Raw genomic sequence first — 12278 nt, 5'->3', positions numbered from 1 at the left:
AAGGATTCCATTTTTAATAACTGTGTTTGATAAATCCCCAAAATTACTTTCTTTGGCCATGTCTTAGTTTACCTATTCATTAAAAAATGGATAGGTAGGGCTCCTGGGTGGCTCAGTGGGTTAGGCCTCTGCCTTTGGCTCAGATCATGGTCTCAGGGTCCTGGGATCAAGCCTCGAGTCAGGCTCTCTGCTCAGCAGGGAGCCTGCTTCCCTTTCTCTCTCTCTCTGCCTGCCTCTCTGCCTACTTGTGATCTCTGTCTGTCAAATAAATAAATTAAATTTAAAAAAAAAAAGGATAGGTATCAGGTCAGGGGCGGGAATGGGTGAAATAGGTCATGGGGATTTAAGGAGTGCCCTTGTTGTGATGAACACAGGGTGTTGAATATTAACTCTGTATGTTACCTACTGGAATTAAAATTAAAAAAAAGTTTTTTTTTAATTTTTAATGTATAGGTACCTCTACTTCTCAGGTAGATTATGAGATTTAGTCAATCAGGATGTATGACATTGTGAATTTAGAAAAAAGATGTTACAGAGTGCAGAGTTGTATTAATATTTTGGTCTAAGCATTATCCAGCTTCATTGTATTTAATTTGTACAATCCCAAGAGCTTTGTCTGTCATACATTCCACTTTAACATGTTCTATAAAATTCACACGTTCCGATACATTCCCCATTGCACACTGCTCAAATCAATCCTTTAGCAGAACAGATAGATGCAGCCTTGAAACTCTTAGTCCCTGTCGGATCCATCTATTCCCACCCACCTCCTGTCAACCATCGCTCTAAGGTTCCACAAAAAATGAGAGGGCGGGAATGAAGAGAAAAACTGGCAGGTATTAACTATACTCTTTCCTCACTTCCTGCATCCCTGCTCTTATGGCTGATGATAACAAGCAGGACACATATTCACAGTTATCAATCCAAACGCTCTATCAACAAGTATTTATGGAGCACGAACTACCCAGCTTTGTGCCTAATGCCTTGGGGAACATGAGGCAAGCATGAAACAGGCCCACGATTAATGATTTTACAAGGAGGTTGGGGAAACAAGCCCAACAAGGAAAGTAATTAAAGAGTTATATAGATATTACTCAATCTTATGATTCCAGTGATAAGTAATATAGAAATACAAGAAAAAATAATGTTTATGGTGTGCTTATGTTAGGCCAACTGGTAGATAAGTAAAGTTCAACCATGAAAAGACGTTGTTAACTTTGAAACCCTATTCTTCTGTTACCAGGACTGTTGAGAACTCATAATCAAAATGTTCTTTACAACGCAGAGAGACAATAACATCTGTGGGGGAAAACATAGTGGCTGACATTTGTATAAGCTTCAAAGCATTGTTGCGTTATCTCATCTAATTGTTATAACACTTTGAGAAGTACACAAAGGAGATATTATCTCAGTTTTTTGATTGAGGAAGTTAAGGCTCAGAGGAGAGACATGACTGGCCCAAGGAGACACAGACAGTTGGTGGCAGAGGCAAGATTAGAAATTAGATCATTGACATCCCATCAAGATGCTACCCTTTCAACAATAACAGTGGTCTGCTTTCTGAATACTTGTGTGATAGGATAAAATTTAAAAGCATTTCCCTCCCTTTTCTTATATATGGGATCAACCATAAGAATGTTGGAGACTTGGGGCACCTGAGTGTCTCAGTCTTTAAGCATCTGCCTTCAGCTCTCAGGTCATGATCCCAGGATTCTGGGATCGAGCCATGCATTGGGCTCCCTGCCCAGCGGAGGCCTGCTTCCCCTTCTCACACTCCCCCTGCTTGTGTTCCCTCTCTCGCTGTGTCTCTCTCTGTCAAATAAATAACTAAAATCTTAAAAAAAAAAAAAAAAAAAAAAAAAAGAATGTTGGAGACTTTAGTTTTCTTTCCTATAGTTTCCTAATACCTACAGCAGTACCTGGCTCATATTAGATGTTCTCAATAAACACTTGTTAAAATAAACCCTATATAATATTTTGGGGAAAGACTGATTTGTTTAGAGCAGAGGTTCTCAGAGACCAAACTATAATTCAGTAACCGGCTCCTTAAATATGGATTTTAAAACTATTCCAGGGGTGCCTGTGTGGCTCAGTCTGCCTTTGGCTCAGGTCATGATCTCACGGTCCTGGGATCAAGCCCTACATCAGGCACCCTGCTCAGCAGGAATCCTGCTTCTCCTTCTCCCTCTGAAGCTCCTGCTGCTAGTGCTCTCTCTCTCTCTCCCTCTCTCCCTCTGTCTCATGAATAAATAAAATCTTTTAAAAATTGTATTAAAAAAAAAAAAACTATTCCAGAGCCCATTCATGGAAATTTTTATTCAGGAGCTCTTGAGTGAGGCCCAGGAATCAATGTTTTTAAAATGATCCTGCAATGATTCTAATGAGCCACCAAACCTTTGGTTTAAAGAATCTTGTTTCTCTTTATTCCTCCCTTCCCTCAGATTAGTCCTAAAGAGAAGCAGAAAAGTAAATGGGAAGAGGGGTGACTGGCTGGCTTAGTCAGCAGAGCATGCCACATGTAACTCTTGATCTTGGGGTCATGACTTCAAGCCCAACGTTGGGTATAAAATTTATTAGAAAAAAAAAAAAAAAAAAGCAAATGGGAAGAGAAAGGTAGAGATAAACACATGGGCCTAAAGGTTAATCCTTGGGAGAGAATCTTGTCCCAGTCCTGATGGGTTTCCTGTTTTCAATTCCAGTCCCTTATGAACCTCAATTCTGAGTCCACCTTTGGATTCATTTATTTAAGCACAGCAATGAGCCACATCCTGGGGAAATAGCAGTCCCTGCTTTCCAGGAGTGACAGTCCAGTGAAAGCAATACACAAAGGGATGCTAAGTCAGAAGAAGATGATAAATGCTAGAAGGAAGAGTAAATCAAGATAAGATGGAGAATGGCAAGGGGCATGGTAGCTGCTTTATGTAGGGAGGCCTATCTGAAATGAGTTCCATGAGATACCTCTGTATCCCTATAATAAATGTGCCTTTGTCTGAAGCCATCTTGACTGAAGGGTCAGTAGTATTTCCTGATTGCAGGCAACAGAAACTGATTCTACTTATCTTCTTCTTCTTCTTTTTTGTTTTTGTTTGTTTGTTTGTTTGTTTTTTAGATTCTATTTATTTGTTTGACAGAGAGAGAGAACACAAGCAGGGGGAGTTGTAGGCAGAGGGAGAAGAAGCAGCAGACTTTCTGGGATCATGAACTGAGCTGAAGGCAGACACTTAACCAACTGAGCCACCCAGGCACCCCTGATTCTAATTATCTTAAGAAAAATGGAAGTATGTCAAGGGTTCAAAGAACCAATAAGACACTCTAGAACGAAAGTGAGAAGATGGATAGGAATTGAGGCTTCACTGGAGTATCCAGCAGTGCAATGACTGTTTTTTAACAAGGAAAAGTCGAAACACCTCTACCATTGTTATGTGACACTGCTATAGCATGAATCTTAAAAGTCTCTTCACCTATGCACTGTTTGCTCCAGACTTAAAGCCCCAGGTAGGAGATAATGAAGGGTCAGGCCTAAGGCCACCTGTCAGTATTCCAGCTGCAAAGTGTGGGAGTGAAAGGAACTCCCTTCTGCAGCAACCAGGGAGGGGAGCACAGCACAGTCTCCCCAAAAGCTTCCATCTTGATAAGCTATTCCCCATACAGGAAGACCTTGGTTACTGGACTACCAAAAAAGGCAAAAATTCTACCATAGTTTCTGTTTCTTGCAACAAAATTAGCCCTAACATAGCCCCCAAAGGAAGACTATAACCTAAGACCAAGTCAGAACACAGAATATAAAATTCTATTCTGTCTCCGGACATTGAATAAGCTTTAACTGGGCACAATGCCAGAGTGTTGAAGACCCAAATGTGAGGGGAAAAAAAAATCCTTGGCTTAATGATCCTTACAGTCTAGGTGGGGAGACAAAAAATATAAAAAAAAAGGATTTTTGAAATAAAATAGCATATGCCATGGGCCCAAAAGTGCTCATGGGAAACAGTTCAATACAGAGCTTAAAACACTTGCTCTAGAACACTTGCTCTAAATCTGAATCTTGGGGGCATCTGGGTGGCTCAGTGGGTTAAGCCTCTGCCTTCGGCTCAGGTCATGATCCCAGGGTCGTGGGATCAAGCCCCACGTCGGGCTCTCTGCTCAGCAGAGAACCTGCTTCCTCTCTCTCTCTCTCTCTCTCTCTCTCTGCCTGTTTCTCTGCCTACTTGTGATTTCTGTCTGTCAAATAAATAAAAAATAAATAAATAAATAAAAATAAATCTGAATCTTGCCTCCATCCCTTACTAGGGGCAAAACCCTGGGAACATTAGTTTCTCTGGGCCTCTATTTCCTTGTCTGTAAAAATGTGGGGAATAAACATACCTATGTTGTAGAGTTCCAGTGAAGACTAAACTAAGATAATCCATGTAAAACCCTTCCTACTATGCCTGGCCCACACATAGTAAGCACTAACACTGGTTAGCTAATAGCTACTGTATTTTATCAGTAGAAATTGATGCCACCAGTTGTAAAATATGTCATTTTTTTTATGAATTATAATGAAAGAAAATCACTTCTAATCAAATTCTGGTACAATGCTTTTCTCTAAGTTAGACTTTTTCTACACAATCTCCATCCTCCACTCCATTAGCATTGCTTAAAAGAATGCTTCCTGGGGTGCCTGGTTGGCTCAGTCAGGAGAGCATGCTACTCTTGATCTTAGGGCTGTGAGGTCAAGCCCAATATTGGGTGTAGAGATTACCCAAAAAAATAAAATCTTTTGGGACACCTGGGTGGTGTTATTGGTTAAGCATCTGACTCTCTGTTCCAGCTCAGGAAGTGATCTCAGGGACGTGAGGTGGAGCCCTACATTGGACTCCACTAGAAGTCTGCTTGAGATTCTCTGTCTCCCTCTCCTTCTGCCCCTCCCACACCACTCCCCCAAAATAAATAAATAAATCTTTTAAAAAATTAAATAAAATCTTAAAAAAATCAAAAGAAGAGCGCTACCAATGATCTCTGGGATTATCTACGAAATTACTCGTGTCTGTTCTTTAAGTCATTCTAAACATTAATTACATTCAACATATGTGGTACAATAATGCATTTAACTCAGCTGGATAGCTATGGCCATATTTATAGTTACCCAGATAATTACATCTAGGTCATAACTGCCACTTGACTGATGGTGATTGCAGATATACCCTGATTTCACAGATGTTAACATGGGAAAAAAATGTGTCTTAGAATTTATGAAATTATTAGAACTTATATGATTTTAAGGGACACAAAAGACCATAGGAGCTTAAACTCTGCAGTTTTATAAAATGAAAGGACAAAAAGGAATAGCTTTGACAGATGTTTGCAATGAATCATCTTTGTTACTGTAAACTTGTAGAAAACTGTTAAAATTGTTACTATAGTGAATACTAAAAGGAAAGTATTTTCAGAACTGCCAGGCCAAACCGATGCACAAAGTTTTCTCAGAATCCAAGAACTGTAAGGGTAGAAGAGAATCACACAAGACTTGAGTCCATCGATTCTACAGCATCCCTGATATCCAAAGGTCACCCAGCTCTTTTATTTAATTCCTGCAGTGAGAGTAAACTCAAAACTTTCAAAGAAAGTTTATCTCTGGGAAATTCTGCTTAAATTTCTTCTTATATTTAAATACACACTTCCTGTGCCATCCACCTCTTGGCCTAAATCTTATCCTTTAGGATATACTCTCAAACATAATCACTCTGCATTCCAACTGTGGCCTGCCCCACCCACACTCCCCACACCGTGCCTTCTCTTTTCCAAGGTCCAGAAATTTTGAGGGTCAACAATTTGAGCTAAGCTCAATTGTATGGCTCTTCTACTGGTCTTATCTGGAATCACTCTGCATCATCCGGCAGCTTGACTGTTGCTGGGTGGTCTAAAATGGCCCCACTCACATGTCTAGGGTTTTTCCTGGCTGTCAGCTCCATGTCTGTCTATATGGTCTCTTGTCCCCTAGACTACTTTACCACTAGTGTCAGAACAACAAGAGAGTAGCCTCTTAAGACCCAGGCTAAGAATTCCCACAATGTTGTTCTGCCAGATTCCATTGGCCAAAATGAAAAACAGGCCAACTCAGATTAGAGGTAAATAAATAGACTCCACTTCTTGTTGGGAGTCATAATAAAAAGTCCCAAATACAAACGGGTGTGCATACCAGGAGGTGCTTAGCATTTGACTTGCATTATGTCACCTACTTTCTTCAACAACTTATTATGAGATATGAGTATGGCTGATATATCAAACAGATGGGATTCACTAATAATAAATGGAAAGAAATATGTCTTTCTTTTCTCTCCTTTCCACTCAAACCAGTTCTTTAAGGGATGAAATCCAAGGCAAATCCGGTGACTTTTAGGGACACTCAGATAATAAGAAGTCTGTTTCTAGGCTTCTAAAACAGTCTTAGTTCAATAATTAAAATGTCCAGTCCCATGTAATAGGTTGACTTCCAACTTCTTATTCTACAATTGTCATAGTACTAATTAATTCAAGCAAGAATCATCAATGGGTACTAAACATAGTTGGTGGAAGTTTGATGAAGAAAAAGGAAATTTATGCTGTCTCAATATATCTTCCTTCAAAATAGTTATCCATTAAAATGGAAAAATTATAACTTTATGGTAGAGAAATGTGGCAGACACCATATTATCGAAGCAATCAAAGTTAACATGATAGGCCACTGGCTGAATTACTCGGTGGAGCATTCAACTCTTGATCTCAGGGTTGTGAGTTCAAGCCCCACATTTGGTCTGGAGCATATTTAAAAAGAAGGGGAAAAAAGTTAACATGAATAATAAAGCAAACTAGCACCATGTGCCTCTTGATGTAAAGTGTTAAGAAGAACACAGAGTCAGTTATGAAATATTCCTGCTAAAAATGCAAAATTTCAATCCAATCATAGGGAACATCTAATAAACTCAAATTGAGAGATGATCTACAAAATAAATGGCCTATAATCTTAAAAATGCCAAGGTCATAAAGGACAAAAATAGCTGAAGAACTGTCCAGATTAAAGGAGAATAAGGACACATGACACTAAATGTAATGCATGAGGGGACCCCACTTCAGGGTCAGGGCCTCACAGGATACCTATAGCGATAGTTCTCTCCAAGTATGCTGTTCTAATTTCCAGGCTTCCCCTCAGGATAGGGGTGTGGTCAGTTAAGAGGTGGGAAACCAATGTTCAACCACCTCCTCTTCAACTTCTGATCTGGTGATCTTACCCATCACTTTGGAATTCGGGATAGTTTATAATCATTTTGGGGGGACTCATTCACAATGAGAACAAGAAGAGGCTATTTTAGTATTTTATTCCATGAGGAAACTAAGGCTTTAAAAGTTGAATAACTTGTCCTAGGTCATAGATAATAAAAAGGATAGTTAAAATTCCAAAATTAGCATCTTAAATGTATGCTTACAAATTTCACATCAGTAGATTTAGCCTGTTGCTCTGGGAAGCATTGTCTTCTTAGATCCTAATTAGGTTACTTAAAGAATTTGCTTCTACTATCAAGCACTGACTGTGATGTGCCTTACATACATTGCCTCAGTTTACTTTTTATAACTATTATTTAACAGATGAGAAAATTGAGGTTCAGAGAAGTTAAATGGCATGCCCAAGAGCTGACAGCTAGTAAGATAAAAAGCCCAGATTGAAAGCCACCTGCATCTTAACTCCAAGCTTATGCCCATAGCCACAATGCTCTCACCTCCCCATACTCACCATATAAATTTATCTCCAGCTTTTTCCTTGCCTCTTTGACAAAGGATTTGAAACAATATTTAGTTAAATGCAAGGATGCATATCACCCACAAAGTACAAAGGAGAGAAACAGGGGCCCTTGGGTGGCTCAGTGGGTTGAGCCTCTGCCTTTGGCTCAGGTCATGATCTCAGGGTCCTGGGATTGAGTCCCGCGTGGGGCTCTCTGCTTGGCGGGGAGCCTCCTTTCTCCTCTCTCTCTCTCTGCCTGCCTCTCTGCCTACTTGTGATCTCTCTTTGTCAGATAAATAAATAAAATCCTTAAAAAAAAAAAAACAAAGGAGAGAAACACTCAACCCAGAAGTGGGAGGGGCGGTGGCTAATTGAGATGATGGAGGTTAAGGAGAGGATGATTACACCAAAACAAAACAAAAACAAAACAAAATTTAACAAAGGGAAGAAACTCAAAGTGAGTACCAAAGGGTTCTGAGTTTCCTGGAAGTGAAGGCAGAAAGGAAAATCACAAGTCATGCAGTTCTCATGGTAAGGAAAAGAAGAAATGGCAACATTCTCACCAGATCATAAGGGAGTTTATTACTGCATTAAAAAAAAAACACACACACACAATAAAATTTAGTGGTTTTAAATGACGACCAGCTAATTATGGCCCACTTATGATCCCAGGGCCAACTGGGCTCATCAGCTGGATGGTTTTGGTGTTCCATAGCTAGGAGCTCAAATGGCCTAGAGAGGTCCTGGATGACACTCACAGTTGTGGCACACTGGTGGACAGCTGGGAGAATTGCTCAGCTGGGATGGAAGGGCAAGGCCTCTCTATCCATGTGGTTTCTGGGCCTCAGTCTCTTCCCTCTGGGCCACAGGTCTCTTCATGTTTCCTCTTCAGCAGGGTAGCTGGACTTCTGACATGAGCTCAGAGTTCCCAAAACTGAGCATTCCAAGAAATGAGAAGTGGAAGTTCCCAGTCTTTTTAAACAGTAGGCCTAGAATTGACACAGTGTCACTTTTGCCTTGTTTTATTTTTTAGAACAAGTCACAGGCCAGCCAGTTTCCTTGTAGGAGGGACTACTACACAAGGGTCTGAATATCAGGAAGCATGATTTATTACAGTCTTCTTTGGAGAATAGCTACCAAAAAAGAGATCAACTTTTTTTCCTAGCACTTTATTATGAAACTATTACATGTATTTTTACAAAAATTTTATAGAAAATATAAAGGTGTGCTACCTTTGACCATGGATTTTTGTGACTCTTTTTTTGTAATGTGACTCTTAAAGTGAAAATAAAATGTTAAATGAGAGAAAAGGTATTTCTGAGGAAACCCAGGGTAATACATTGCAAACATATTGCTTAATGATAATTTGAATTGAAATATGGGTAAAAGAGAATTTACAGAAATAGATGGTTAACATTTCTCTTGGGTTATCCCACTTGAATACCTATTGCTTTAGCAGGGAATATTTTTAGCATGTACAGTATAGCCAATAACTCGAAACCTAGGATGACTATACCAATGTTCTCCAGCCAGAAGATCATTAGGGGCATACTCAGTGCTGAACAATATTAGATATCAGGAAACAGAGACGATTATCTGATTTGTTATCCTCCTAAGCCTTACTTTGAGGTAGGAAAGAGAATAAAGCTAAAATGAGGCTCAAACTGAAATGCTAAAGAAGCAACTCATATTTTTCCAGGGCAGGGAGACGTTTGGTCATTTCCATGATTCCGGACAATGTACTGTATGTGTTTTGCCTGTGTTCAAACAGGGTCCATCATAATCACAGAGCAGCCTTGTCTGATATTGGTGTTCTTTAGGTTAACAGGAGAACATCAAGGTGTAGCTGTGAGTGCCCAGCCATGCCAAAACATCACCAGATGATAGTACCAAACTAACATGCAGATATTAGGGGCGTTTTGCCTCTGTCTCAAGTGTGATAGCAAGTAAAAAAGAAAGGGGAAATAATCTTAATGTCTAGTTTTAGGGGACTGCTAGAATAAGTTAGGGTATTTTCCATTCATGCAATGGAATACTATGCAACCATTAAAATGATGCAATGAAAGAATGTTTAATCACATATGAAGATGTTGTCAATACATTGTTAAGTGAAAAGACTGATTACAAACCAGTATTTATAGTGTAATTACGGTTTGGTAAGCTATATATACACCTGCATAGAAAAAAGACTAAGAGAATATGAACAGCAATATTAGAATTGGTATATCTGGGGGCATCTGGCTGGTTCAGTCAGAAAAGCATGAAACTGTTGATCTTGGGGTCATGGGTTTGAGCTCCATATTGGGTGCAGAAATTACTTAAATAAAACTTTTTAAAAAATAAGAATAAATTAAAAAAATTGGCATATCTGGTGGCTGAGATTATGAGCAATTTTTTTTGCCTGCTAATCTATATCTCCCAATGTTTCTCAATCAGATGTATTACTTTTACAATGATAAAGGACGTGTTGTTTTTTTAAAGTAGGCTCCACACCCAGCGTGGAACCCAATGCGGGACTTGAACTCATGACCCTGAGATTGAGACCTGAGCTGAGATAAAGAGTTGGATGCTTAACCATCTGAGCCACCCAGGTGCCCCTGTTATTGTTATTATTTTAACAAGACCCACAACCTGAATGAAAACCCAGAAGCAGAGATTCATGTGGAGACTGAAAGGACATTCAAGGGCTTAAGTCACTGGCATATATGGAGCAAGATTCCAATGTGCAAATTAAGGATACTGACTTGCATTTCTCTGCAGATAAGGGTAGAAAAAGAAATATCTTTGGATTAACTCAAAAGGATTGGCTCAAAGTTCTAGATTTCTGCATCATTAAGCAAAGAATAAGTGATAAGTTACTATCTGCTAAATACTGTTCTAAGCATTTTGCATGTATTAAATCAACCAATCTTCACAATAACCCAAAACATAAATACTATTATGAGTCCCATTTTACAGATGAGAAAACCCAAACAAAGAGATCAGTCAAGTAATTTTCCCAATGTCCTATTGCTAACAAGCGATAGAGAGGAATTTGAAACCAGACCTTCCATTTCTAGAGTCTGTGCTCTTAACTTTTGCTTGAAAAATGAACGCAGACATTTGCAATGATGTGGATGGAACTAGAGGGTATTATGATAAGCAAAATAAGTCAATCAGAGAAAGATAATTATCATATGATCTCACTGATATGCAGAATTTAAGAAACAAGGCAGAGGATCATAGAGGAAGAGAGGAAGAAATGAAACAAGACAAAATCAGAGAGGGAGACAAACTGTAAGAGACTCTTAATCTTAGGAAACAAACTGAGGCGTGCTGGAGGGTAGGGCAGAAGAGGGATAGAGTGGCTGGATGACCAACATTAGAGAGGGTATGTGTTGTGGTGAGTACTGGGTTTTGTGAATCACAGAGCTATACCCCTGAAACAAATAATATATTATATGTTATTTTTTATTATTATGTTCAATTAGCCATCATTAGTTTTTGATGTAGTGTTCAACGATTCATTAGTTGCATGTAACACCCAGTGCTCATCCCCACATGTGCCCTCCTTAATACTCTACATGTTAACTTTTTTAAAAAATCATGAAAAAAAAAAGGAAAAATGAAGGCAGAATTTAAACATACTTTTCATAAAACCATATAAATATTCCTGTACTCTTCTTAGACTTTTAATAATCCATATGTCATCCCAGTGGACCAGCCCCAAATTTCTTAAGCCAAGTAACTGCTGAAAATGTTGGGCAACCTCAAGGATAGAGCCTGGTGGACTTAGAGTCAGAAACCTTAGCTCAGGGTGCCTGGGTGGCTCAGTGAGTTAAAGCCTCTGCCTTCAGCTCAGGTCATGATCTCAGGGTCCTGGGATTGAGTCCCGCATTGGGCTCTCTGCTCAGCGGGGAGCCTGCTTCTTCCTCTCTCTCTGCCTGCCTTTCTGCCTACTTGTGATCTCTGTCTGTCAAATGAATAAATAAAATCTTTTAATAAAAAAAAAAAGAAAGAAACCTTAGCTCAGTAGTTTCATAAATACTATATATGCATACACAGATATGTAAGCATATTTATGCAGTTTTTTAGTACAAATGTAATATCCATTGATAGGGGGAAAAAATCAAACATGGAAAAATAGGCTATGGGAACTGAAAATCAGTATCATAGATTTGGATGTTTGTATGTGCCCCCACCCAAACTGCCTCATATTCATAGGTTGAAACCTAATCCCCAGTGTGATGGATTTTGGAAGTGAGGTCTTTGGGAGGTGATTAGTGATGTGGGAAAGAAAGGCAAAAGAAAAATTATTCAATTTCCTTACTACCTACAGCCCACTGACAAGTCCTTGGAACAGGTAGAGTGACATTCCTCTGGGCCTCGATGTTAATACTTAGCTAAGGGCAAAAAGAAGTCCTAGCCCAGCCTTCCTCCAGGATCCTGTAAGTCTACTTTAACATAAAAAATTCCATTGGAAATTTCCTTTATCCAAGATATATGTTGGCAATCACCACCCCCCCTCCCAGGATATGGCCCACTGATATCCATCTAAAGGGTC

This window comes from Enhydra lutris, unplaced genomic scaffold (genome assembly GCF_002288905.1).
Source record: "Enhydra lutris kenyoni isolate GAN:26980312 unplaced genomic scaffold, ASM228890v2 scaffoldscaffold16, whole genome shotgun sequence".
In the NCBI taxonomy this organism is placed as follows: Eukaryota; Metazoa; Chordata; class Mammalia; order Carnivora; family Mustelidae; genus Enhydra; species Enhydra lutris.
The sequence above is the reverse complement of the archived record's forward strand: the minus strand, read 5'-3'. Positions refer to the sequence as shown.